The 25,174-nt window shown below is 42.0% G+C and overlaps 1 protein-coding gene across 8 annotated transcripts in view; it reads left to right on the top strand.

Moving 5' to 3' along the window:
* LOC125454927 (transcriptional-regulating factor 1) overlaps positions 1-25,174 on the top strand; it is a 251,903-nt gene that overhangs the window by 20,026 nt on the left and 206,703 nt on the right. For 6 of the 8 annotated variants that reach the window (XM_048536259.2, XM_059648601.1, XM_048536257.2 and 3 more), the window contains exon 1: positions 16,481-16,999. The exons of the other annotated variants lie outside the window; for them this stretch is intronic. The gene's annotated coding sequence lies outside the window, so the exon portion shown is untranslated. Of the gene's footprint in view, positions 1-16,480; positions 17,000-25,174 lie in introns of those variants that run through there. 8 annotated transcript variants of the gene reach the window in all.

The following is a 25,174-nucleotide window of genomic DNA, read 5'->3' as shown; positions in this document are numbered from 1 at the left end:
AATAATTGAGCTTTTCAGTTTTGATCCATTTATATTTACCACTGTACATGTGTTGAAATTGTCTGTAAATGTGGGTACTTTGAACCTAATTCCTTCTAAACCATTTCTAAAAATAATCAAAATTCAAGGTTTTGTTCGTCAGTGAGCTTGTGTAAATATTTTGAGGTTGATACTATTTTCCTTTGCTTTTTGTGTCATCCTTCTTGGTAAGACAAGTGCTTCACTTATTGTTATGACCTTCCTGATAACACATTTCAGATTTAAGATTCATTGTGTGAGATCATATCATTGGTGACATCAAAAAAGGAAGGCTTTTGGGCATTGTCAACCTTCTGCAAGAACTACACATTGAGTCCCATTCCCCACCCTGTAATTTTGTTCTCACAAATGCTCCAGTTTCCTTTTGAAAACTATTTTGAAGCTGCCTTTTATCATTGAATCTTAGGGATTTATAATATATGAGGCAGCCATTTGACCCATTATGTATTTATTAGCTGATAAACAGCCATCCATCCAAATCCAAATGTACAGCCCTGAATCTTTACCTTTTGCAGGCTTTGGTACTTCAAGTACATACCAGATACTTTAGAGATAGTAAGAACTGCTGATGCTGGAGTCACATAGAACAGTGTGGAGTTGGAGGAACACAGCAGACCAGGCAGCATCAGAGGAGCTGCAAAGCTGATGTTTGGGATCGGGACCCTTCTTCAGAAGATCAAATACTTCTTAAATGTTTAGAGGATTTCTGCCTCCCGAGTCTGTTCAGTCAAAGCGTTCTAGATTTGAATCACCCACTGCTTCAAAATGTTTCACAGCCTATCCCCCTAAACCTCTTACCTCTGAACTATGTCTGTGTGTGCTTGGATATGGGCCACTGAAATAATGTTGAAATAAATTCTAGTCTTTTAATCAACTGTAGCACAGTACCTTGCCATTTGTTTGCAGCAGAAAAGAAGTTGCCTTGCATTCATGCCTGGTTGAACTCTCTCAAATTTGAGAAGTGGTCTCAGTGTCTCTCATGTATTGTACAGTTGAAAGTGTTGAAGACTATAGCCAGAATCTTCGGATCCTTGCCACATTCCTGCCAGAATCATGTTTAAGTCTGGCAGGAAGGTCTGTGGACCGTTTTCCTGTCCTGATGCTGGTTGAGGACCATATATGGTTAAGAAACTTCATCGCACTACTGCAATCTTAACTCAGTGGCAAGCAAGGGCTCCCTGTGTAGGGATCATGACATTGCAAACTCATGAAGTGTTGTTTGCTTGTACACTCAGAAATATGGGTGAGATTGAGTGAGGGGCCTTGTTTCACGGAGCTAGCATTGGGAGGGCAGTGGGAGGCAAAGGGGTACTTTTTTGCTCTTGGTCCTATTCTGCATCTCCACATTCTTTCCATAAGTCATCTGTAGTCTGGAACCCTGTCCCTGAGTTGATCTGTACTGATAGCAGCCACCACCTCTCTGTTGGTACTAATAATGATGGGAGCTATTTGTCTCTGCCTGACAGTCCGTACCAGGTGGGATTTCCAACTATGTGTCCTTGCTGCCTGGACAATTCCTGTCAAGTGCCTGAGTGACACATGATGCATTAGGCTGTCCTGTGAAATGAGCCAGAGGCTTTTGCTAGCCCTTCAACTGGTATCTGAGACCACTTGTACCTTAGCATGTTTCCAACATTTAAGAGAAGGTCAGTTAAGTTGAATGACAACTAATTTTTTTCTGTAAAAGTTAATTTGGTGTCTTCCTTGGTAACTGTCAAATTGCCTAATTTATCATGCAAGAACTTCTGGGTTGTAAGGCACATATTCCATGTTATAATACTTCTTTTGAAGCCATAATTAATTACATTAAGTCTGAAAATCATGAAACTTGATATTTGTTTAAAATGGCGTTTTGGTGACAATACTGAGGATCTATAGACCATTGTTGCTATAAAAATCTGAGGCACACTTTGCATTAGGAATGTTTATCAATTCAACCTCACTGCTTTCCAAATGATATTTTGGATGTATTTTTATAAATAAATCAATGTCAAGATTAAACTATTATTGATTGTGAATACTGAACTGATTCACAAATATCCTTAGAGAAGAAACCTGGCCTCCTTGCTTGATCTGGATTACATTTGACTCCAAATCTGCACGAACTCCAACTGCCTTTGCAGGGACTTGACTCAAAGGCATTTAGGAACAGCCAACAAATGCTGGTCTTTTTAGTGATGTCCACAGCCTATGAATGAATAAAGAAAGGTCAGGTTAAGTAAATTTTAGAATCATTGTATCCCTGAAGTGCAGAAAGAGGACACGGACCCCCCTAGTGAGTCTGCACTGACACTCCGAAGAGCACCCCATCCACACCAAGCCCCCAACCCTAACCCCATGACCCTGCATTTACCATGGCTAATCCACCTAGGCTGCGCATCCCTAGACACACTGGACAATTTAGCATGACTAGTCCACCTCCTCTGCACATCTTTGGACAGGGGGAGGAAACGAGAGGGAAAACACACAAACAGATGGACAATGTCTTTGTCAAGTTTGCACATTCACTCAAGACTGAAATCGAACCCAGTCGCCAGCACTCTGAGGCTTCAGCACCGATCACTGTGCTGCACTGTGACTTGATGGGCCAGATGGCCTCTTTGTGCACTGTTGGGGTTCTGTGATACTACATTTTCAGCTTCAAATTCATGTCTCTATGGGATCAATTAGTGCTCTTCGTCTTTATAGTTTTCAATTTGAAGTATAAGATTTAATCAGCTTGAGTTTTGCATTTTTGTAATTTATTTTATTCCTTTTCTCACTGCTTATTTTAAGACTACTCCTGATAGAGTAATTTCATAAAACTGTGGCTGAGAATGTGAACATGGGAGCAACTGCCAAGCAATTGCTGATGCCTTTTCTCTGGAGTGTTGAACTTGGCTCAGTCATAGCATTTCCACATCCTGGGTCAGAATACTGAAGGCCTATTCTGTTGGATTGAGCACGTGATCCAGTCTGGCTTTTCACCATACTGAGGGTTTGCTGCACTTGTGAAAATGCCATTTTATGGATGATTACTAACCTGAGGCAAAAGCAAAATATCAAGATACTGGAAATCTGAAATGAAACCCTATATTTTGGAAATGTATATTGGAAATACTTAGCCAGTCAGGCAACATCAGTGAACACTGAAACAGAATTAAAATATTCACATCTATGATCTTGTGTCAGAATTCAAAAGCCAGGGTCCCATGTGCTGTCTCAGCTGATTGTACAAGACCTCAAGAGGAACTGGGGAATCTTGTTGTTCCAGTTGGGCTGCCTATGAGTGTCTCATTAGATTCTGATACTGCTGAAAACATCCAACAATCACTACCATGTTTATCCAGCTGTTTTTTACCCTGTGCAAATAATCATCATAGCAGCTTTTTAGCCAAAATTTTGAAATCAAGAACCACTAAATAATCATTCTGAACCTGCATTATCCAATAATATGTAAAATACATGTAGAATACTCAACATAGAACGTTACAGCGCAGTACAGGCCCTTCGGCCCTCTGTTGCGCCAACCTGTGAAACCAATCTGAAGCCCATCTAACTGTTTTGTTTACTCTTGGTATCTCTCACTGGTTGTTTTGCTTGACCTACTGGCTTAAACATAACCGATTAAGAGAGAAATGCAGATGGTCTTGTATGATGCCCTTTGCCAACTTCTGGACTTTATGGGTCTAGCTTTAGTCTCTACCACCCTGACAATGGGTGGCAAGAGTCTGGAATGATTGTTTGAAATACAACAGCAAAGGCATAAGTGAAATGGCGGTTGTGGGACCTTAAATGGCCTCTTCTAGAAAGAAGACATCAGTTTTGTGCAATTTGGAGCCACTGCTTTGGGGTGGTGCCTCAGCAGTCCTGGCAATCTACAGATTGCTGGGCTCTTAGGAGAGCATGTAGCCTCTTATGCAGCTACAATAGCAGCTGTCTGAGTCTGAGCATTAAGTGATGTTTCTGTGGCAAAAAACAGAAAGCATGTAACATTGTAATCTCCACACCAGCACTTGGATATTGATTTGGGTTTTTACTGGACTCTATCTTTCAGTTCTTATTGAGACATTAGCTGTCAGATGATGCAAGTGTCTTGGAGTTAGCTGGAAAATTGAAAAAGATGGGCACCAAGTCTGTCTGGAGTGTGTAATACATTGGAGTCAGACTGCTCTGTGTTCCTTTGACAACAGGTTCTGTCCAGACCTGCAATCACCAAGAATTTGTGTGTATGCCAATCAAAACTTTCATGTCTGAAGTCCTCATTTGAAACCTTTGCATCAAAACCACTCTGTAGCCTTGCCCTTCTTGGAGGTGGTATCCATATTATCCTTTCCCTTGGCCTTACTGCAGGACGCTCATGCTGACTGAGTCAGAAGAATGAAAAGTAAACTTGTTATCTAAGTGTAGAGAAACTTCAAAATACTTTGGTGCAGAAGGATTGGGTGTCCTAATTCATTAATCACTGAAAGCTGGTATGTGGTTACAGTATGTGATAGAGGGCAAATAGAATTGTGGAATTTTTGGTAAAGGAATGGAATATAAAAGTAAGGAAGTGTTGCTGCAATTGTGCACAGCACTCGTGAAATAACCTCTGGAGTATTGCTTGTTCGCTCCACACTCCCCTCCAACCCCAACACACCTGGCACCTTCCCCTGCAACCGCAGAAAGTGCAACACTTGCCGCCACACCTCCTCCCTCATCCCCCCCATCCCAGGCCCCAAGATGACTTTTCATATTAAGCAGAGGTTCACCTGCACATCTGCCAATGTGGTATACTGTATCCATTGTACCCGGTGTGGCTCCCTCTACATTGGGGAAACCAAGCGGAGGCTTGGGGACCGCTTTGCAGAACGGCTCCGCTTAGTTCGCAATAAACAACTGCACCACCCAGTCGCAAACCATTTCAACTCCCCCTCCCATTCTTTAGATGACATGTCCATCATGGGCCTCCTGCAGTGCCACAATGATGCCACCGGAAGGTTGCAGGAACAGCAACTCATATTCCGCTTGGGAACCCTGCAGCCCAATGGTATCAATGTGGACTTCACCAGCTTCAAAATCTCCCCTTCCCCCACTGCATCCCAAAACCAGCCCAGCCTGTCTCTGCCTCCCTAACCTGTTCTTCCTCTCACCCATCCCTTCCTCCCACCCCAAGCCGCACCTCCATTTCCTAACTACTAACCTCATCCCACCTCCTTGACCTGTCCGTCCTCCCCGGACTGACCTATCCCCTCCCTACCTCCCCACCTATACTCTCCTCTCCACCTATCTTCTTTTCTCTCCATCTTCGGTCCGCCTCCCCCTCTCTCCCTATTTATTCCAGAACCGTCCGCCCATCCCCCTCTCTGATGAAGGGTCGAGGCCCGAAATGTCAGCTTTTGTGCTCCTGAGATGCTGCATGGCTTGCTGTGTTCATCCAGCTTCACACTTTATTATCTGGAGTATTGCATACTGTTTTGGTCCCCTTGCTTGAGAAAGGAGTTTATTGCATTGGAGGCATTTCAGAGAATATTCGCTGCACTTGTTCCAGAGATTGAAGGTTTGTTTTAGAAGAGATACTCAGCAATTTACCCAGTAGAGTCTTGAAGAATGACAGGAGACCTAATTTGAGGTACATATGATGCTAAAGGGGTTGAAAAGTGGATATAGAGCAGATATTTCCCCTTGCATGTTGCAAAGATGAATGAGAGGTCATTACATTACATTATGTTAAGGTGTGGCAGATCTAAAACTGGAATGAGGAGGAATTACTTCTCTCAAAGGGTCATAAAGAGTGTGGTGGGTCTGGATATACTGAATAATTTTAAGAAGGAGACAGACAGATTTTTCATTAAAGCAAGGGACAGGAAAGTGTAGTGGATGCCAGGATGAGATCAGCTGTCATTGTATTAAATCAAGATATTGAATTGTCTACTCCTTATTCTTAGGTTGACTCATCATATGCATATCTTACCTGTACACTATCTCCAAAGATATCTGCAGTGACACTTTCTGAACTGGTGGAAGGTCAAGAGATGGTGCTTGTTCTTCAGATGTTGTTTCTATGTCTCGATGTTCATTACCTCCTAGCAGCAGCTTGTGGCAGAAATTTACAAGGCGGCTAGATGGTTTCCCCATGCATGAAAGGAAAGATGGCAGCCAGGCAATAGGCCCAGAAGAAGCCCACCCTACAGTGATAAGGTGCTGTGTGTAGGTTAATTAAGTAGGATATCTCCGTCTCACTGGGAGCAAGTTCCACCCTCTGGACTGCTGACTCATCTGATTTGTTGGGTGCTCCAGCAGTATCAGATCTCCATAATCAGTGGTGGCAGGGATTGCAACCAGCCCCAGGACCAAGATCCCAATGGATCTCCAGACCCAATGAGTTTGGAGTAGTTGGAGAAAAGGGTTTAGCCATCTTAGAGAGAGTTGTGAGAGTGGGGAAGCGGGAGATATTGCATGGGGACTTGGAATATTGCATCTTTCAAGTATTCGTAATGTGTATGTATTGTAGTGTACGAACGGTGTGGGGTTAGACAATTGTAAAAACTATGCCATTTCTGTAGATTGATGGTTTCTTACGGGGAGAGGTGTGACCATACTATGGTTTGAAGCGGTGCATTTTGTCCTGGTTTCTTTTTTGTCAAGAAACGTTGAGATTGAGTCACCGAGCAGTCTGCTCCAGACCAATAAAGTTAACAGTTTGTGAGGTTGTGTTTATTTTTAAAGTTGGAGCAACAGAATCAGCCTGAATAGGTGGCCTCCATCTCCCACAGAACTAGGATTTTTAGTTCTGGTCTTCTGCAGTTTCTGGGATCTTAGAGCTGGATGCGGAAGCTCTTATTCCTCTCTCTGTTACAGGTAGAAGCTGAGGTTTTCTTCCTTTTCTAGAATTTCATATGAAACAGTCTATTTTACTGAATTTACTTTTGACAAGGGTGAGTTTATGGGATGTCACTTTATTGGAACAATTAATTGGTAATGGTTTGTGTGTGTGTATGTGCGCGTAGTTTTGTTAACTGTTTTGATGGAGTTATTTTTATTTTTTCTCTATTTTAACTGTGGTGTAAAAATAAAGTGTTTTGCTTAAAGGCAATAGTTTGACCAATCAGATTATCTCTGGAACACAAAGCCTTACACTTAGCTTTAAAATAACGAAAAGTTAGTGTCGAGACTACCTTCTTCGATTTTGAGGGCGTTAGGTCTCGTTCTTAATGGGAATCTGAGAAGATGATTATAGAAGGTGACTGAAAATGTGACTAAAAGGCAGGTTTGCAGGAAGGGTGCACTGGGGCATGACAGATAAAGTTTCTGCCACCATGGTGGTTTAGCGGGTGAGTAGAACACAAGAGCAGGCCAGAATGAACAGGAGATATCAACAATACCATGGTGCTGGTGAAGAATGTAAATGTGTGCTGGAGAAAAGTATATGTGAGGAATTTAAGATTGAAGACTTTTCACTGAGCTGGGAACAGTAATATTGAACAACAACGATAGTTTTATTTCATTTTCCTTTTTTTTCTTTCTGATATTGCAACAGTTGTATCTCCAAAATGTAACTTAACAAGCTAAATAGAGTGTGATATGATTTTAGTAAATTACAGTAACTGAAATGTAATGGAAACTATTTAAGTGTTGCAAGTGACCACAAACCCCACACATGAAGTGGTGGAAGTGTATAGTTCAGTGCATTTTTTTTTTGGCTTTGTTTTGTATGCTTTAGATGTAATTGTCAATTGAAATGGTAAAGCATGATCAGGAGCAACTGTAAAGAGAACTGATGCTCACATTTAGCATTGCATAATGTCTTTTGAAAGTTTGTATTAAGCTGTCGGGGGCGAAATATTTACCTTGATTTTTATTGTTAAATGTTTAAGGCATTTCAGTTTGAAAAATGCCAATTTGTATGAATTCTTTAATTTTTTTTGCCATGTTTGCAACTAAAAATATACTATGGAGAAGGGTGAATTTGTCCAAATCTTTCTCTTCCCTCCTGAAGGATGAACTTGTGTAGATGTTCCATGGTTGCTTTAGCTCTCATTAATCTGAATGGCTTTTCTTTGTGTACTGCAATGGTCACGAGTCATCCACTTGAGTTGGATATCTCAGTGAAACCCAATGCTGTCACTAATTATCGAGTCTAATCTTTTTTTCTTCTGATGTGTACCAGACATTTCTGTCATTGTTGTTTCCAAGACTCAGTACTACTGTAGATTGAAGCAGTGTTACATTTATTACGCTTGTGTAGTAACTCCCTCAATGGGCTGTTTATTTAAAGACATCAAATACCATTTATTAACTGCCCTGCCTTAAGATTTTGTGAAAACGTACATGAATTGAACACTTAACTAATGCCATCCAAGGCATTAGTTGGTGCATTTCTTTGAGGATTCTGAAGTAGAATTGATGGTCATATATCCAAGAGAATTAGCATCATTGAGGAGGAAAATTGGTACAGAAAATGGAAAAATCATGCCTTAAGGTAGTATTTTGAAAAATCATTCTTGGGATGTGAATATCATCAGTGTTGCTGGAATTTTGTTGTTGATCCATAGTTACCATGAGAAGTTTGTGAATTTTCTTCATGGCCTATGAATGGTGTAGCTGTCATTATAATTGAATGGCTGGTTAGGCTGCCTTGAAAAGGCAATTAAAACTGAATAATATTGGGTTAGAACTCGATACAGTCCCTACCTTTCCAAAAGTTGGATTTTTATGATAATCTGACTGTTTTGTGGTTACAGACTTTTTTCAATTGCATTTTAAGTTAAATTCAAATTTTAAAACTGCATTTATCCAATATTTTCACCACTGTTCTGTCAGTTCCTGGCATGCAGAATTTCCCTGGGCTTTTCCCCCAAAAATCATGGAGGTTGAAAATAAAAACTGGTCCCTGAAGTGAACATCACAAATTTATGGGCGTTGATTGCTTTAGTGTTTTTCTCCAACAATTGTGTTGCCTTAGGTCGGCTCTCTGGTTCTGAAAACCATGTTTAAAACTGTTGCACACTCATTTCTCCTTTTCCTGTCTTCAGTCATGCTTGGTGTACAGTTCTGTGAACACTTGTTGGTAATGTTGATCAAGTGACTGTTTGACATAAAACTGGGAACATTTTTACCAGCATGGTATTGGAGTTAGAGTACAACATGGTCAAGTCTGAACCTGCTCTCACTACAGATTTTAAGGGCTAGAACGCTGGGAACACAGTCTTGGAAACCAGTGTGCACTGCTCAGAATGTCAAGGCCCCAATTCAGACAGACAGTAGGCAATGCACACATTACTAGATAAAAATGAAAAAAGGAGTGCCATTTGCCAAGCACTGAAGTAGGTTTTAAACTCTTTGCATGCGGAAATAATCCATTTCGCAGATGTATCAGGTCTCCCACTCAAGACTAATTTGCTTTGAATCGGGGGATGCAACGTCTTCGTGGTAGTATTGCAAGATTATTAATCCAGAAACTCAGCAAATGTTCTGGGGACCTGGGTTCAAAACCTGTCGAGACAGATGGTGGAATTTGAATTAAATTGGAAAAGAAAATGTGGAATTAAGAATCTAATGATGACATGAAACCATTGTTCATTGTTGAGAAAACCCAACTGTCACATTCATGTCCTTCACCCCACCTGATCAGGCCCACAGCAATGTGGTTGACTCTGAACTGCCCTCTGAAAGAGCCAAGCAAGCCACTCAGTTCAATCAATTGCTACCAATTCTCGACAAAAAAAGCCCTCAGCTTCTTCATTCAAACCTGTTCTCCATGGTGCTTTGTAGTACTTGGTTACAATCTTGGGGGTGAAAAAACCCAAAAGCATAAATTTTAACTGCTTTGATTAACACAGATACTGTCTTTCATTAATAATTTTTAATGCAGCTCCATGTTATCTCAAATTGTGACAGGCCTTAAAAATGACAACTCGTCCCACTGTTCGTGTGGTTTCCTTATACTGTATTTGATCTTGAGTATGATTTATTTTCAAAAGATTTCAAGGCCTAAAAAGAAGTGAAGCAATGAAAACACCTTATACTTAAAAGGTGCACTACTTATTGTTTGAGATTAGGAAGGCAGGGTGATAATATGAGCTCTGGTTTGGGTTGTGAGAAACTTCCTTGCTATCTCAAATTGGTGCAACTTGCATGATCTGCTTGAAATTTAATATGGTTAAATATACTTGAACTTGTACTAAATTTGAGCAAAATTTCTTAAACATGAGGTGACACTGGCATTAGAGTAATTTTTCAATTAGTTTTGCGTTCCATTCACAGAAGAACGTTATCTAAGATTACAAAGAGATCTTGATCAATTGCGTTAATGGGCTGAGGAGTGGCAGATAGATAAATGAGGTATTGCATTTTGGTAATACAAAGACAATACTTAGATTATTAATGGTAGACCCCCAGGTGGTGTTGAAGAACAGGGAGACCTAGGCATTCAGGCACACAATTTGTTGAAGTTTGCATCACTGGTAGACAGGGTGGTTAAGAAGGCATTGAGTATGCTTGCCTGCATTGTTCAGACCTTTTTGATATAAGAGTTAGGGCGTCATGTTAGGTTTATACAAGACATCGGTGAGGCCTCTTCTGGAGTACTGTATGTAGTTCTGGTTGACTATTAAAAGAAGGATATTATTAAACTGGAGACAGTTCGGAAAAGATTTACCAGGGTGTTCCCGGGAATGAAGAGTTTGCGATATAAAAATAGGCTGGATAGTCTAGGACTTTTTTCATTGGAGTGTACAAGGTTGAGGGGTGACCTTATTGAGGTTTATGAAATCAGGAGGGGAGCAGATAAGGTGAAATAGTAAGTCTTTTCCCTACGATGGGAAAGTTCAAAACAAGGGGGTGTATTTTTGAGGTGAGAGGAAAAATATTTTAAAAGTACATGAGGGAAAACTTTTTTGTTTGCAGGGAGTGATACGTGTGTGGAATGAACTGCGGAGAAAAGTGCTAGATGCAGGTACTGTTAGAGCATTTAAAAGACATTTGGATAAATTCATGAATAAGAAAGGTTTGGAGGGATATGGGTCAAGCACAGGCAGATGGGACTAGTTTAGTTTGGGAACTGTTCAGTACCAGCAATGTATTCTTTCTACAAGATGTACTCTTGAAACCCACCAAAGATTCTAACACACACCTTGTAAACCCAAGACTGCTTCCATCTAGAAAGACAAGGGCAGCGGATACATGGGAGCACTGCCACATACAAATTTTTCTCTGAGCCACTAACCATCCTGATTTGGCAATATATCGTTATTGCTTCACCTATGTTCCCCAGCCTCACCCTTCTTCTCTCTATATATTTCTGAGCTCCCCTCCCGCTCCCCATTTCTGAAGAAAGGTCCCAACCTGAAACGTCAGCTTTCCTGTTCCTGGGGGTGGGGTGACCCTGTTGGTGAGGAATGATATTCAGTCCCTTGCGAGGGCGGACGTAGAGTCAGTATGGATAAAGCTGAGAAATTCTAAGGGTAGAAAGACCCTAATGGGAGTTATCTCCAGGCCCCCAAACAGTAGTCAGGAGGTAGGGTGCAAGTTGAATCAAGAGTTGAAATTGGCTTGTCACAAAGGTATCACTACAGTTGTTATGGGAGATTTCAACATGCGGGTAGACTGGGAGAATCAGGATGGTATTGGACCCAAAGAAAGGGAGTTTGTGAAGTGCCTCCGAGATGGATTCTCAGAACAGCTTGTACTGGAGCCTACCAGGGAGGAGGCAATTCTGGATCTGGTGTTGTGCAACGAACCGGATTTGATCAGGGACCTCAAAGTAAAGGAGCCATTAGGAGGTAGTGACCATAATATGATAAGCTTTAATCTGCAGTTTGAGAGGGAGAAGGGAGAATCGGAAGTGTCAGTATTGCAGTTGAATAAAGGGAACTATGGAGCTATGAGGGAGGAGCTGGTCAAAGTCCAATGGTACAATACCCGAGCAGGGATGGCAGTGGAATAACAATGGCAGGTATTTCAGGATATAATGCAGAAGGTGCAGGATCAGTTCATTCCAAAGAGGAAGAAAGATCCTAAGGGGAGGCAGGGGCGTCTGTGGCTGACGAGGGAAGTTAAGGACTGTATAAAGATAAAAGAGAAGTATAACATAGCAAAGATGAGTGGGAAGCCAGAGGGCTGGGAAGCTTTTAAAGAGCAAAAATGAGCTATGAAGGAAAACTGGCCAAAAATATAAAGGAGGATAGTAAAAGCTTTTTTGGGTATGTGAAAAGAAAAAAAAATGGTTAAGACTAAAGTTGGGCCCTTGAAGTCAGAAACGGGTGAATTTATTATAGGGAACAAGGAAATGGCAGAAGAGTTGAATAGGCGCTTTGCTTGTGTCTTCACGAGTGAAGACAGATCCAATCTCCCAGATGCAATAGTGGCTGAAGGACCTCAAATAATGGACGAAGTGAAGGATATTTATATTAGGCAGGAAATGGTGTTGGATAGACTGTTAGGTCTGAAGGCCGATAAGTCCCCGGGACCTGCTGGCCTGCATCCCAGGGTACTTAAGGAGGTGGTTCTAGAAATTGTGGACGCGTTGGTAATTATTTTCCAAGGTTCTATAGATTCAGGATCAGTTCCTGCGGATTGAAGGGTGGCAAATATTGTCCCACTTTTCAAGAAAGGAGGGAGAGAGAAAACAGGGAATTATTGACCAGTTAGCCTGATGTCAGTGGTGGGAAAGATGCTGGAGTCAATTATAAAAGATGAAATTACGACTCATTTGGATTGCACTAACAGAATAGGTCAGAGTCAGCATGGATTTACGAAAGGGAAATCATGCTTGACTAATCTTCTGGAAATTTTTGAGGATGTATCTATGAAGATGGACAAGGAAGAACCAGTGGATGTAGTGTACCTGGACTTTCAGAAAGCCTTTGATAAAGTCCCGCATAGGAGATTGGTGAACAAAATTAGGGCACGTGGTATTGGGGGCAAAATACTGAGTTGGATTGAAAATTGGCTGGCTGGCAGGAAGCAAACAGTAGTGATAAACAGGTCCCTTTCGGAATGGCAGGCAGTGATCAGTGGGGTACCACAAGGTTTGGTGCTGGGACTGCAGCTGTTTACAATATATATTAATGATATAGACGAAGGCATTAAAAGTAATATTAGCAAATTTGCCGATGACACAAACACAAAGTTGGGTGGCAGTGTGAAATGTGAGGAGGATGTTATGAGAATACAGGGTGACTTGGACAGGCTAGGGGAGTGGACGGATGCATGGCAGATGCAGTTTAATGTGGATAAATGTGTGGTTATACACATTGGTGGCAAGAACAGGAAGGCAGATTACTATCTAAATGGAGTCAAGTTAGGTAAAGGGGAAGCACAACGAGATCTAGGTGTTCTTGTACATCAGTCAATGAAAGCAAGCATGCAGGTACAGCAGGCAGTGAAGAAAGCTAATAGCATGCTGGCCTTAACAAGAGGAATTGAGTATAGGAGCAAAGAGGTCCTTCTGCAGCTGTACAGGGCCCTGGTGAGACCGTACCTGGAGTATTGTGTGCAGTTTTGGTCTCCAAATTTGAGGAAGAACATTCTTGCTATTGAGGGAGTGCAGCGTAGGTTCACAAGGTCAATTCCCGGAATGGGGGGACTATGATATGTTGAAAGATTGGAGCGACTGGGCTTGTATACACTTGAGCTTAGAAGGATGAGCGGGGATCTGATTGAAGTGTATAAGATTATTAAGGGATTGGACACTCTGGAGGCAGGAAGCATGTTTCCACTGATGAAGAATGAAGTCCAGAACCAGAGGACACAGTTTAAAAATAAGGGATGGGCCATTTAGAACAGAGTTGAGGAAAAACTTCTTCACCCAGAGAGTGGTGGATATATGGAATGCTCTGTCCCAGAAGATAGTGGAGGCCAACTCTCTGGATATGTTCAAGAAAGAGATAGATAGAGCTCTTAAAGATAGTGGAATCAAGGGTTATGGGGATAAGGCAGGAACAGGATACTGATTGTGGATGATCAGCCATGATCATAATAATGGTGGTGCTGGCTCGAAGGGCCGAATGGCCTACTCCAGCACCGACTGTCTATTGTCTGATGCTGCCTGGCCTGCTGAGTTCTTCTAGCTCCGCACTTTCTTTGTTATCACTATTGTGTTGCGAGGTCAAAATCCCAGAATTTATTCTCTATTAGTCAACCAAAGCACGTGGATTGCAGCAGTTCAAGAAGGCAGCTGACCACAACTTCTCAAGGACAGTGAGGGAGGGGCAATAAATGCTGGCCAGCCAGCGAAGCCCCCATCTGATTGAGTGTAAAGTAACAGGCAGCCAGCACAACTGCAATCTTCAGAACAATTGGCCCTGGTTCACAGACCTGAACCTTGTGTTCCCAAACACAAACCTCCCAGATTATTTTTTAAAACAACTTCCACATGATGTAGGTTTCACCAGTTGGGCCATAATTTGTTTTCCATAACTATTGCCCTCAAATGTGTAGTGGCGAGCTGCCTTGGAACTATTGCAGTCCATGCAGTACTCCTCACAATGCTGTTACGAAGGAAAGTGTTTCAGGATTTTGATGCAGTGACCACAAAAGAACAGTAATATAGTTGCAAGTCAGGATAGCTTGTGGCTTGGAAGGGAGTTTACATGTTGTGGAAGACCTATGCATCTGCTAAGTCCTTCTGCAAGATAGGGGATTGTGTGTTTTAAAAGTACTGTTCGAAGAGTCTTGATGTGTTGCTGCAATGCTTTGTGTTGATGGTACGCACTGCTGTTACTGTGTATGTCAGTGTTGAAGGGAGTGAACATTTAAGGTTGCAGAGGTGCCAATCCAAGTCAAGTCCTTACTCCTTCCAGTCTGATTTTTGTCGCCATTACTGTCCATCTTCAACACGGAACCATAATCCAACTCCTCGTCCCTTATCCCTCTATTCTCAGACCTCCGAGGCATCTTGGTATTCCCCAATTCCTGATGGGGTCTAATCCCCAAATTCACTGAGGTTAGCTCTGTGCAGTATATGAGCTGCATTGTTCTGAAGTCTGATATATGGTTTCTAGTCAGCCCTTTAACTTCAGTTGTTCTAGTATACGCTATATCCTTGTACCTGCTTAATACCCAAAAATAGACACACCCAAATTGTCACTGAACTGAATTCAAATACACTAACTTGTCCGTTGGAGATCAAACTGAGCATTTTACTGTTACGTACAATTTAGGATGGAATTTGTTTTAAGCACTGTCTGCTTGTATATCTTCCCAACTCCTCCTTGCTGATGTGAACTGATGACGATTGTTAGCAACTTATCAAACTGATTTAAATTTCAATTTAATAATAATCTAAGCCGACAAATACAGTTGGAGTTGGGCTGTTTCATTGGAATGCTCTGTCAAGTTGATGATGAAATTTGCCCTTTTCAGCAATTGTGGCACCTGCTGGTAACACATTGAATTTCTTTGGAGTTCAGCCAATTTTGAATTGTTTTAAAATAAAAGAGGAACTGGATAGGTCTGAAGAGGCTGTGGGGGTGAAATTCAACATTGACAGTGGTAGTAAATAGATTGTCCACTCTACAGGCGGTCTAACTTCCCTTTCCAATAACTCCAATGCAAAGCAAAATCAGAATTTCATCCCCATTTCCCTTTCTTTTGGTGCATATTCACAACCGATTTTCCTTCTTCTGAGCAAGGGTCACCAGACCCAAAATGTTAATTCTGATTTTTTTCTTTACAGATACTGCCAGATGTGCTGAGCCTTTCCAGCAATTTGTTTTAGTTCCTGACTTACAGCATCTGCAGTTATTTCAGTTTTCCTTTTTTCTTTCATATCAGGAACTCAAAAGTCATTGGACTAGAAACAGTAACTCATTCTCATACCACAGAAGCTGTTTGGCTTGCTTGCTTTCTCCAGCACTGTTTTCATTTCTGATCTCCGGCATCAACAGTATTTTGCTCACAGTTCAGTTTGTCAGTGAAAATAATCCTGATTCACCCTCCCCCAATGTAAGTGACCTGGGTTTTCATTTGGTTCTTCGCCTCTTTCTGTTTTCTGGGTGGAATGGGGATTGTACTCGATATGGCATGGGCTGGATGGCCCTTCATTTTTCATGTAGTTTTAAGTTCTGAATTCCAGTTCTGAAGTCTGATCACTTTTTTTGCTCCCTCACTTCCAAACCTGAGGCCTTCCTGAAAAGTTTGGCTCAGGGATTAGTAGATCAATTCTGTGAACTATTGTAAAATGTTTATATTGGGGATCATTTACACGAGGTCTGCTCCACCTTGCTTTTTTAAAAAAAGGCTTTGCAAGGTTCTTGGAAGCCCTCAAGCCATTCTCGTGTTGAGCAGAAACCCCTTGCAGGAATTCCAGGCATGACGCAAGTCATCTTCCACACCTCCCACAATGTACAGTTGGAGTGCATCATTGCTTTCAACGTAGGTACACTGGGCCACCTGTTCTCCCGATTGATAAATTATCGACTCTAGGACCCAGAGGAACGTGCCTTGGGATGTTGTAACGTGTTGGATAAGAGGCAAGGCTGGGCACCTTTACTTCCTGCTTTGCGAGAGGGGAGCCCTCACTCTAATATGCCGGCGAAGGAGGATCATCATTATTAGTTTATTCGTTGCTTCAGCATCAGTAAAGACAGTGTCTGAGCTGTGCCGGCTGCACACAGCCCTCGAGATTTTGGCTGGAGGGTGGCGGCTCGCGCTGTTGTGTCGCGCGCAGGAAGGCGGCCGCTGCTTCCGACGACATGGGGAGGAGGGTGGGACGGTGAGTGGAAAAAAAACTTTGCGAGAGCGGGCACGGTATTCTGCTAAACATGGCCGCACGGTCTTATCTCTTGAGGGGATGCCATGCATCGGACTGTACAAGGCCGAAGTGCCATGCCTAACCGGAGACAGGGGAGGGAGAAACTTTCTTTTTAGTTGCAGAACATCAGCTCGTTTGGAGAAGGAACAAATTTAATAAAGTGCAGACCCAACTCCGCTCGCTTGTCGGGGAGGGGGCTTTCGCTGCGTTGCAGAAAGGAGCGACAGGTTTAAGTGCAAAAAGGTAGGTGCAGCCTAAAAACCGTTTTGCATTTTTTTAAAACGTCGTTGGAAGTTTTGTTCCCCCTCCTCCGCTACAGGCTGTCGGTATGCAATGAGGGAGAGGCCTGCTATGCACTGCTGCTGGTTGCAATGGTTTAGAAGTGCAGTCGGGGCTTGTAGGAGGAGGGAAGGTGGAAGAGAGACAACATTTACCTGAGTGATTGACATGTCTGCTGCTGTCAGCCGAAACATTCCAAGGGGCAGACTTACTTAGGAAATGGCAGGTTACAGCCGGCACACTCCTTTGGGTGCGTTGAGCGGGTGTTGAATAATTTACAAATGTCAAAGTGTGATAAATGTCCCATATGTGACAGTGAACGTCAATTTTGGAGGATAATGGATTCCCCCCGCCCCCATTGTCTTTTACTGTGGTATTTATTGCACGGAGGAAGGGGCGGGAGTTGGAATGTACGGTTATCATTGGAGTTGAAAGCCGAAGTTCGATCCTCCGGCTTGCTACCGGCGTTTTTCAAGTTGTTGGTTTGTTTTCAGAATGGGTGCTCGTGTTTTAAATGAAACACGAATGATGGACGCCCGTGAACTCTGTAGCTGAGCGCCCCATTCCTGTCTGTTGCGGTGGACACGTGAAGTGAACTTCGCATTGTTTGGGTGAGGCAAATGCAGGTGTACAATAAGGTCATTGTTCACTCGATTGCAACATTGACTGAACTGCATCTTTGTAGAAGTCATCTGGAAACAAGTCTGCGCCAAACCTGGAAGTTTGCTGCAATGATTGATGACCCTATGTGAAGGGTAAAAAAGTTGCAAATTACTGACACGTATGACTAACTAGAGAGATCCCAGTTTTTCAAAAATATGATTTTTTTTCACATTTTATCAGATTAAAATCTCTGCAAAACACATCTCAAACCAGCCAGTAAAAGTGTACACAGGAAAAGTGAAATGTTTACGTGCAAGTGTATAATGTCTGATATTTTTGTCTGCAGGGAAGCGTTGAAATTCCACATTTTTATTGCCTGTTTCAGGGAATGGACATGTGAGACAATAACTGAAAATATTGGAGGAACTCATCAGGTCTGGAGTCATACTGGACTCAAAACATTTACTGTCCCTGTCTCCACAGACTCTACTAGACCAGAGTGTATTTTTTCATCATTTTAGACTTTGAGTGTACATGTATTCTAACTTTGTTAAAAGGAATGAGAGATTGGGTGAATAACACAAAGAACTATGGATGTTGGCAACCTGAAACGAAAGCAGAAATCACTGAAGAAACTCAGTAGATCTGGCAGCATCTTTTGGAGAGAAAGAGTTTATGTTTTGGGTCCAGCGATGATATTTCAGAAACTGAGATATTGAGTTAGAAAATCAGAGCGAGCGTTTCTGGTCCGGTGACCCTTGGAAGGGTCTGAGTTCTGAGGAAGGATCACCAGATCTGAACCACTAACTCTGATTGTTATTCCTCACAGATGCTGCCAGACTGCTGAGCTTTTCAAGCAACTTCTGTTTTTGTTCCTGATTCACAGCATCTGCAGTTCTTTTGGTTTTTGAGATGTCGGCTTATTTGTTAGGAAAGAACATGGGAACAAATATAGGCTATTCAGTCCGTGAAACTTATTAGATATTAATTTAGATTATCGTTATGTATTTCAAGTTAAATTAATTAGCTTGCCTGTGTTTTGGGTTTTTTAGTGCCCTTGCCAATGAAAGCTTTCAATTGATCTATCTGATGTCACTCTTGAAAGGCCTCGCTCTAAGTTTACCGTTATACAGAAAATTAGAAAGTAGCAGCAGGAAGCAGTCATTTGCTTCATTCAGCCTATTCTACCAGTTAGTTGGATCGTGACTAATCTTGTACGTCAATTTTCCCACACTGACCCCATATCATTAAATCATAAAAAGTAGGAGCAGCCAGAGGCTATTTAGTGCAGTGAGCCTCCTGTGGAATTGAATAAGATCATGGCTGATCTGATCTCAGCTTTAACTTTATTTCTTTGTCTGCCTTCTGACAATCCTTGAAATTGTAAGAAGAAAGTCTGGCTAAAATATATCTCCATTTTGGATACCTGTCACTGGAGAAAAGAAGGTAGTTGGACAGAAAAGATCAATTTCTTTTTATTGTTAGTGTTAGAGAATCTGACCATCACCCCTGCTGTTCACTGACATCACCATCACTGAATCTTCCACCATCAAAATCTTGGGGGTTACCATTGGAAAGATTCATAAATACACCCATGGTAACTTGTAGGAGAAGGTTAGAAGTTAAGAATCTTTCAGACATTGACATACTTCCTGACTTCCCAAAGCTAGTCCACAAATTTCAAGGTACGAGTTGGGAATATAATGGAATACTCTCCATTGAAGTAGATGAGTGCATTTCTGGTGACGTTGAAGAAACTAGATCTGGAATTAGGCAACGTTTGATTGGTACTGTCGCCATCATTTTCTTCAATCACTCCCTCCAACAGTGCAGAATGGGAGTAGCATGCACCATTGATAAGATTCTCTGGAACAACTTGACAAGCGTCCTTCAGCAGAAGCTTCCAAACCTGACTTCAGTCATATGGAGAGATAAGAACAACACGTTCACTTCCAAACCACCCAATATTAGGACTTGGAGATATTTCTTTGTCTCAGCAAAATCCTGCAACTCTCTTCTTAACAACAGTGTGCATCTACAGTTGGAATGCAACAAATCAGGAAGTTGACTCACTGCCACTGAGGGTAATTGAGGGTCGGTGATAAATTGGTGGCAACACCCATATCACATGAACAAATATTAACAAAAAATCTTCACCACAATTAACTGTTTTGGAATATAAGCCTAATCTGCATGATCTCACTTTTACGATTTAACTCTCTATCATTCTGGTGAGTTAGTGCACCACTGTTCTTCATGAGCTATAATGGCCAACATTCTGGCTTTGATATGTTATTTCGTGGCCCAGAAAGCATGGGGTCAGACCAAAATTCCTGTACGTGCAGAAGTACCCATGGTCACTGAGTTCTACTTCTATTTACTTATATTATTTTGTAGGCTTCTGGGTCAATTTTTGCATCCTTGCAAGAGCCATGATGATAAATAATGTGCTTACAGTCTTTCCTACAGAATGCAACTGAACATGGAAGAACTTGCATTCATGTAGCACGTGTTGTTTATCTCCATTTACGTCATTGTTTGATTTGTGGTAATGTAGACAGTTGCTGTACTTTTCTATGACACACTGGTACCTTTCTTACCGAGTAGGCATTTTACGCCTGAGTTAGCAGAGATATTGAATTTGAATCTTTTTTGTTTCTTGCTTTACATTTTCCTCCCAGTGTGCATGTCGGGAGTGAAAATATTGACTTCTGGCACAGCACTACCACACTGGTTATTGGTTTCTACTTGCCATCTTGTACCAGATCAAGGTTTAATCCTGATTATACTTACTTGAAAATGTACTTACAATTGACAGTTTACAGCATTTACAGTGTTAGTGAAATACTAGTTTCAACAACATTGCCATCACAAACAAGGATTGTTGAACAAGCTGTTGGTTCTTTGCAAAAAGACTTTGCGTCAGGCCTGCTTTAAGTCAGCATGTACATGAGTTGAGGGATCACTTAGTATTCTGACGATTGCACAAATCACGCTGTTGCTGGCAGCTTTTATTTTTGATCAGCCGTATACAGCCAAAAATGTACTCATGGCTACCCATACAAGAAACTAATGAGTAACAATGAAAAGCTAAAGCAGCTAAAATTAACTTGCAGATTACTGGAATGCCAGAAAGTGCTGTTAGATGTTGCATGATTGTTGACTGTATCACACTGTCATTTAAAAAAAAGTCCTGATTGCTTGGGGCTAAACATATCTGTCATTCTTTAGAGATAGTAAGAACTGCCATTGCTGGATTTGGAGACCACACCACATGTAGCTGGAGGAACACAGCAGGCCCGGCAGCATCAGAGGAGCAGGAAAGCTGACGTTGCGCGTCGGGACCCTTCTTCAGAAATGGGGGAAGGGAAGAGGGCTCTGAAATAAATAGAGAGGCAGGAGGTCAGTAATAGCAGTTCGGTGGGAGAGAGGATGGACTGGTCAATGAAGTGGGGATGAAGCTACTAAAGATGGGTGTAGCTAGGTGGTGGTGGGGATTGGTCAGTGAGGTGGGAGGATAGGTGGGAGAGAAGACGGACAGGTCAAGGAGGTGGGGATAGGGGGCACTGGTCTAGGGATAATGTTGGGGGTGGGGAGATTTTGAGGCTAGTCAAGTCAACGTTGAGACCATTGGGTCGTAGATATTCTGCTTTGGAAGTTTACAACCCAATGGTCTCAATGAGGACTTTGCTAGCTTCAAAATCTTCTCACCCCCCCCCCCCCCACCAAAAAACCTCCATCTCAGGACCAGCAACCGCCCCCCCCGCCTCCTTGACCAGTCCGTCTTCTCTCCCACCTATTTGCTCCATTATCTGCCTGCTATCACCACCCTGCAATACTCTTTATTTCAGAGGCCCCTTCCCCTCCCCCATTTCTAAAGAAGGGCCTGTCAGCTTTCCTGCTCGTCTGATGCTGCCTGGCCTGCTTTGTTCCTCCAGTTCCACACTGTGTTATCTGTTATTCTTTAAATGTTTTTGTAATATCTAAACGCATATAACCATGTGTGACTTGAAGTAAGTGGAACAGAAATACTGTAGTTCCTTTGTGAAAACTGACCTTGATGTTTTTGGGAGTTGAGGTTAACTTCAACAAATTTGTGTTGGGGTGCCAGTGGGAATATTCCACATTTCTTACTTGGTGTGTATTTTGCCGACCTACTTGCAGTAATATGCCTTGTGTGAATGATTAGTTTCATGGTTTTGTAATTCAGAGTTCCTACATTCTGCCACAATCGTTACTTTGTGCCACTGATTTCAAACTCCTTCCCATGGACTTTATCAGCTTGAATCAGATTGTCGAACATGAGAGACCATGTTGACCTGAATTGAGCTTTGAAAGCCACTTCCTGTCTATAACCACTTGCAGCATTTCCTACTTCCGTCTCTCTTCAGCCGCTGAGATCCTTATCCAGCTCTTCACCTCCAGACTTCATTGGATGACTATCTTTGCTGGCTTCAAACCTTTCACCTCCCAGAAATCCCAACTCGTTCAGTACTCTGATCTGTATTACCTATCCCACATTTATTGGCATGTTGTCATCACTGTCTGGTCTTCAGTGCTTTACAGCAGTCTATTCTTCTCTCCACTCCAACCCCCCCCCCCCCCCCCCCCCCCCACCCCACCTCGCCATGTATCACTTTTGAAATCTCTGTGCTCTGTTGCTACAGTTTCTGTTAACTCTGCTTCCTCTCAGTGCTTCTTTCGTTATGAAGTGGGGCCTTTTTGTTCTCCTTCACCCCACTCTACCGTAGGCTCAGTCTTTTTGCTTTTAGCTCTGTGAAACTTACCCATTTCTGTCTCTGTTGCTTAAAAGTTTACTCACAATCTGCGTAACCCACCTTTTCAAGAACCAAGCCTGTAATAGTGATTTTTTTCTATCTTGAATCTTTTCAAAATCTGCTGTAGACTTTTTATTTTGTTCAGGTGGTTAGTGTGAAGTCAGTCAGATTGCATTGGCTGTGAATTCAACCTCAGTCCCTTTTGTATGTGGAAAAGACAGACACTATAGAATGAATGAGCTGTAAAGAAAAATGAGCACTGCATTAGCTGTGTTCTTGGATTGTTTACGTAAGTCATGTTGCAACTGCAGAAGTCCCTGTATTTCTGGAATCAAGATGGCCCCAACTTTAAGTGCCAGAAATACTCATTTTTTTTGGTTCTGTTCTTGCAAATGATCGACAACACAGCCATAGAACTTTAATGTTTTGGATATAGAAGTCGGATAGATAAGCAACACGCCAACTTCTTTAAGGTTCCATTCGTTTGGGGTGGATTGATGTATACCAAATATATTGCTAAGAGATATGAACTAGCTTCTGCTAAAAGTTGAGATGTTTTATACAGCATGTGGATTTGGGTAGGTACTTGTGTGCTACTGAAGATGCAGGTGATAACAAGGCCACATTTTCCCAGGTATTTGTTGGGTATTTGTTTGCCCTAAAATGTTTTCACAGCTAAAAGTTTGCATTTGAAACCAGGGCCAAAATGGCCTGTGCACACTGTGTCTGTCCCTTCCATTCCATCCTCCAAGGCCGCTCTTCACATTTTCTGCACGACTGCTAATTGGATTTCAGAAATTCCTTTGTTAATTATCACCAGCTCCTTTTGTTCTAGGTGCTGCAGTTATGCAGTAATGACATTCTCAGTATGTGTAGTGATGACAGGGGTATTCGGACTTGAGTGTAAAAGCAACATTAGAAGAATTGAACAATATCTTCGATTGTCACTGCTCCTTTAAACTTAAAGCCCCAACATCAAGAAAGCTCTAAATTCTGGGACTCACCAGCCTTTAAATTAACACAAAACAACAAGCATAGATTAGCAACAAAAGTTCATTGTAAAAAATAACTTAGTTAATGGCTTCTATAGAAATAACTAACCATGTTTTGATAGACTTGAGGTTACAGCTAAATGATTGTGTGTTTGTCTGTAACTCAGCCATCGTACCTCAAATAATTCAGTATGTGAGAAACACTTTGAAAAGTGATGATAGAAACGTGCAAGTCTGGAATAAAACGGTTCAGTAATAAATTGACAAATTCAGACAGGTTCATTACTATAACATCCACTGCAATTTTGTTTGGAAAGATTTTAAAATGTACTCTGCATTTCAGAACCCCTTTCCGTTCCCTTTCACAGCCTCTGTCCTCAGACCTGAGCCTTGCTAAGCTTGCTTCCACAATATTCAAATAACCATCACAACCTAAAAAAAATTTCAAAGAACAGAACTTCACTGGTTCTGTCACATTTTTAACCTGTTGGGAAGAAGTGAATTATCTTGAAATTTTTGGGGGTGATTTTGCCCACTGCAGGTACATTTTGGGTGTTGATCTGAAGAGATGTTGTGGATCTGTGAGCTACTTTTCTTTTCATCTCTGGGATTTGTACTCGATACTAAGCTAGTCGGATGAGAACCTGTTCATTCTCTTTTTGTGTCCAGATTCTTTTGGTAACATTGTATCAACTCGGTTCCTTGTAGATACAGGCCCACATCTATGGTGTGCATTAAATTGAATTCTCACTTGGAGGCTATCTTGAGTTAACTTGTGGATAGTAGTGGAATTGTCATTATTGTATAGTTGATGGTTGAGACTGGACAGTTATAGCCAGTGCTGGAGAGATTGTGGTGCAACTTCCTGACCTCTGAGTGTCCCCTGTCTAACTGGAGGTGTAAGGCATCTATCACCACCACATGGAGGTTGTTACATTTTTCACTCTCGTGGCCTGTGCCTACTTCTCAGCAGAACCTTATCACCTTAATTTGTAGATCCATGACATGAGACGTCATATTAAATAAATCCAGATACAGCGTACTGTAATGTGATTGTGGCTACGCAGTTGTTAGTTGCTCAAGATTAAAGTTGTTGCTTCAGAACTTGAAATACCATTTATTCAAATCCTTATTTAGACCAAAGGAGGAAATAGAATTGAGACCATTACTGTTATTCTTCGGCAGTCCCTTGAGATCAAGGATGAGTTTCTTCCACTCCAGAGTTGTGGGTCCTGAGGAAACAAAACGGTTCAATGCTGGACCTGCAGGTCATGTTTGGAGATGCAGGTGGACGGGATTCTTGGAATTTTGTATGTTTATGCTGTTTACACTTGGTCATCACTTGGGCATTTCAGGTGTCGTCAGGGTGGTTGTCAGGTCCCTCGGTTCCAGTTTGGGCAGTTTTGGGCAAGTGTTTGCCATGAACCAGTGAGCATATTGCAACTTTTCTGGGAGGCTTTGAACATTTTTTTTTTTGGGCGGCATAGCGACTCGGAGGTTAGCACTGCCCAGGTTCACTTCCACTCTTGGGTGACTGTCTGTGAGGAGTTTGTGAATTCTTCCTATGTCTGTATGGGTTTCATCCACGTGCTCCAGTTTCCTCCCACAGATCAAAGATGGGTAGGTTAGGTGGATTGGCCAAGGGAAATGGAGGGTTACAGGCATGGGATGGTGGTGGGATGCTGTTCAGTGGGTTGGTGTGGATTAGGGCTGAATGTCTCATATTGTCCATTGTGTGAAAAGAGACCATTTTTGCTGCCCAGCAA

Source organism: Stegostoma tigrinum, chromosome 9 (genome assembly GCF_030684315.1).
Source record: "Stegostoma tigrinum isolate sSteTig4 chromosome 9, sSteTig4.hap1, whole genome shotgun sequence".
Classification (NCBI taxonomy): domain Eukaryota; kingdom Metazoa; phylum Chordata; class Chondrichthyes; order Orectolobiformes; family Stegostomatidae; genus Stegostoma; species Stegostoma tigrinum.
Note: the sequence above shows the minus strand (reverse complement) of the source record. Positions and strands in the feature narration are given on the sequence as shown.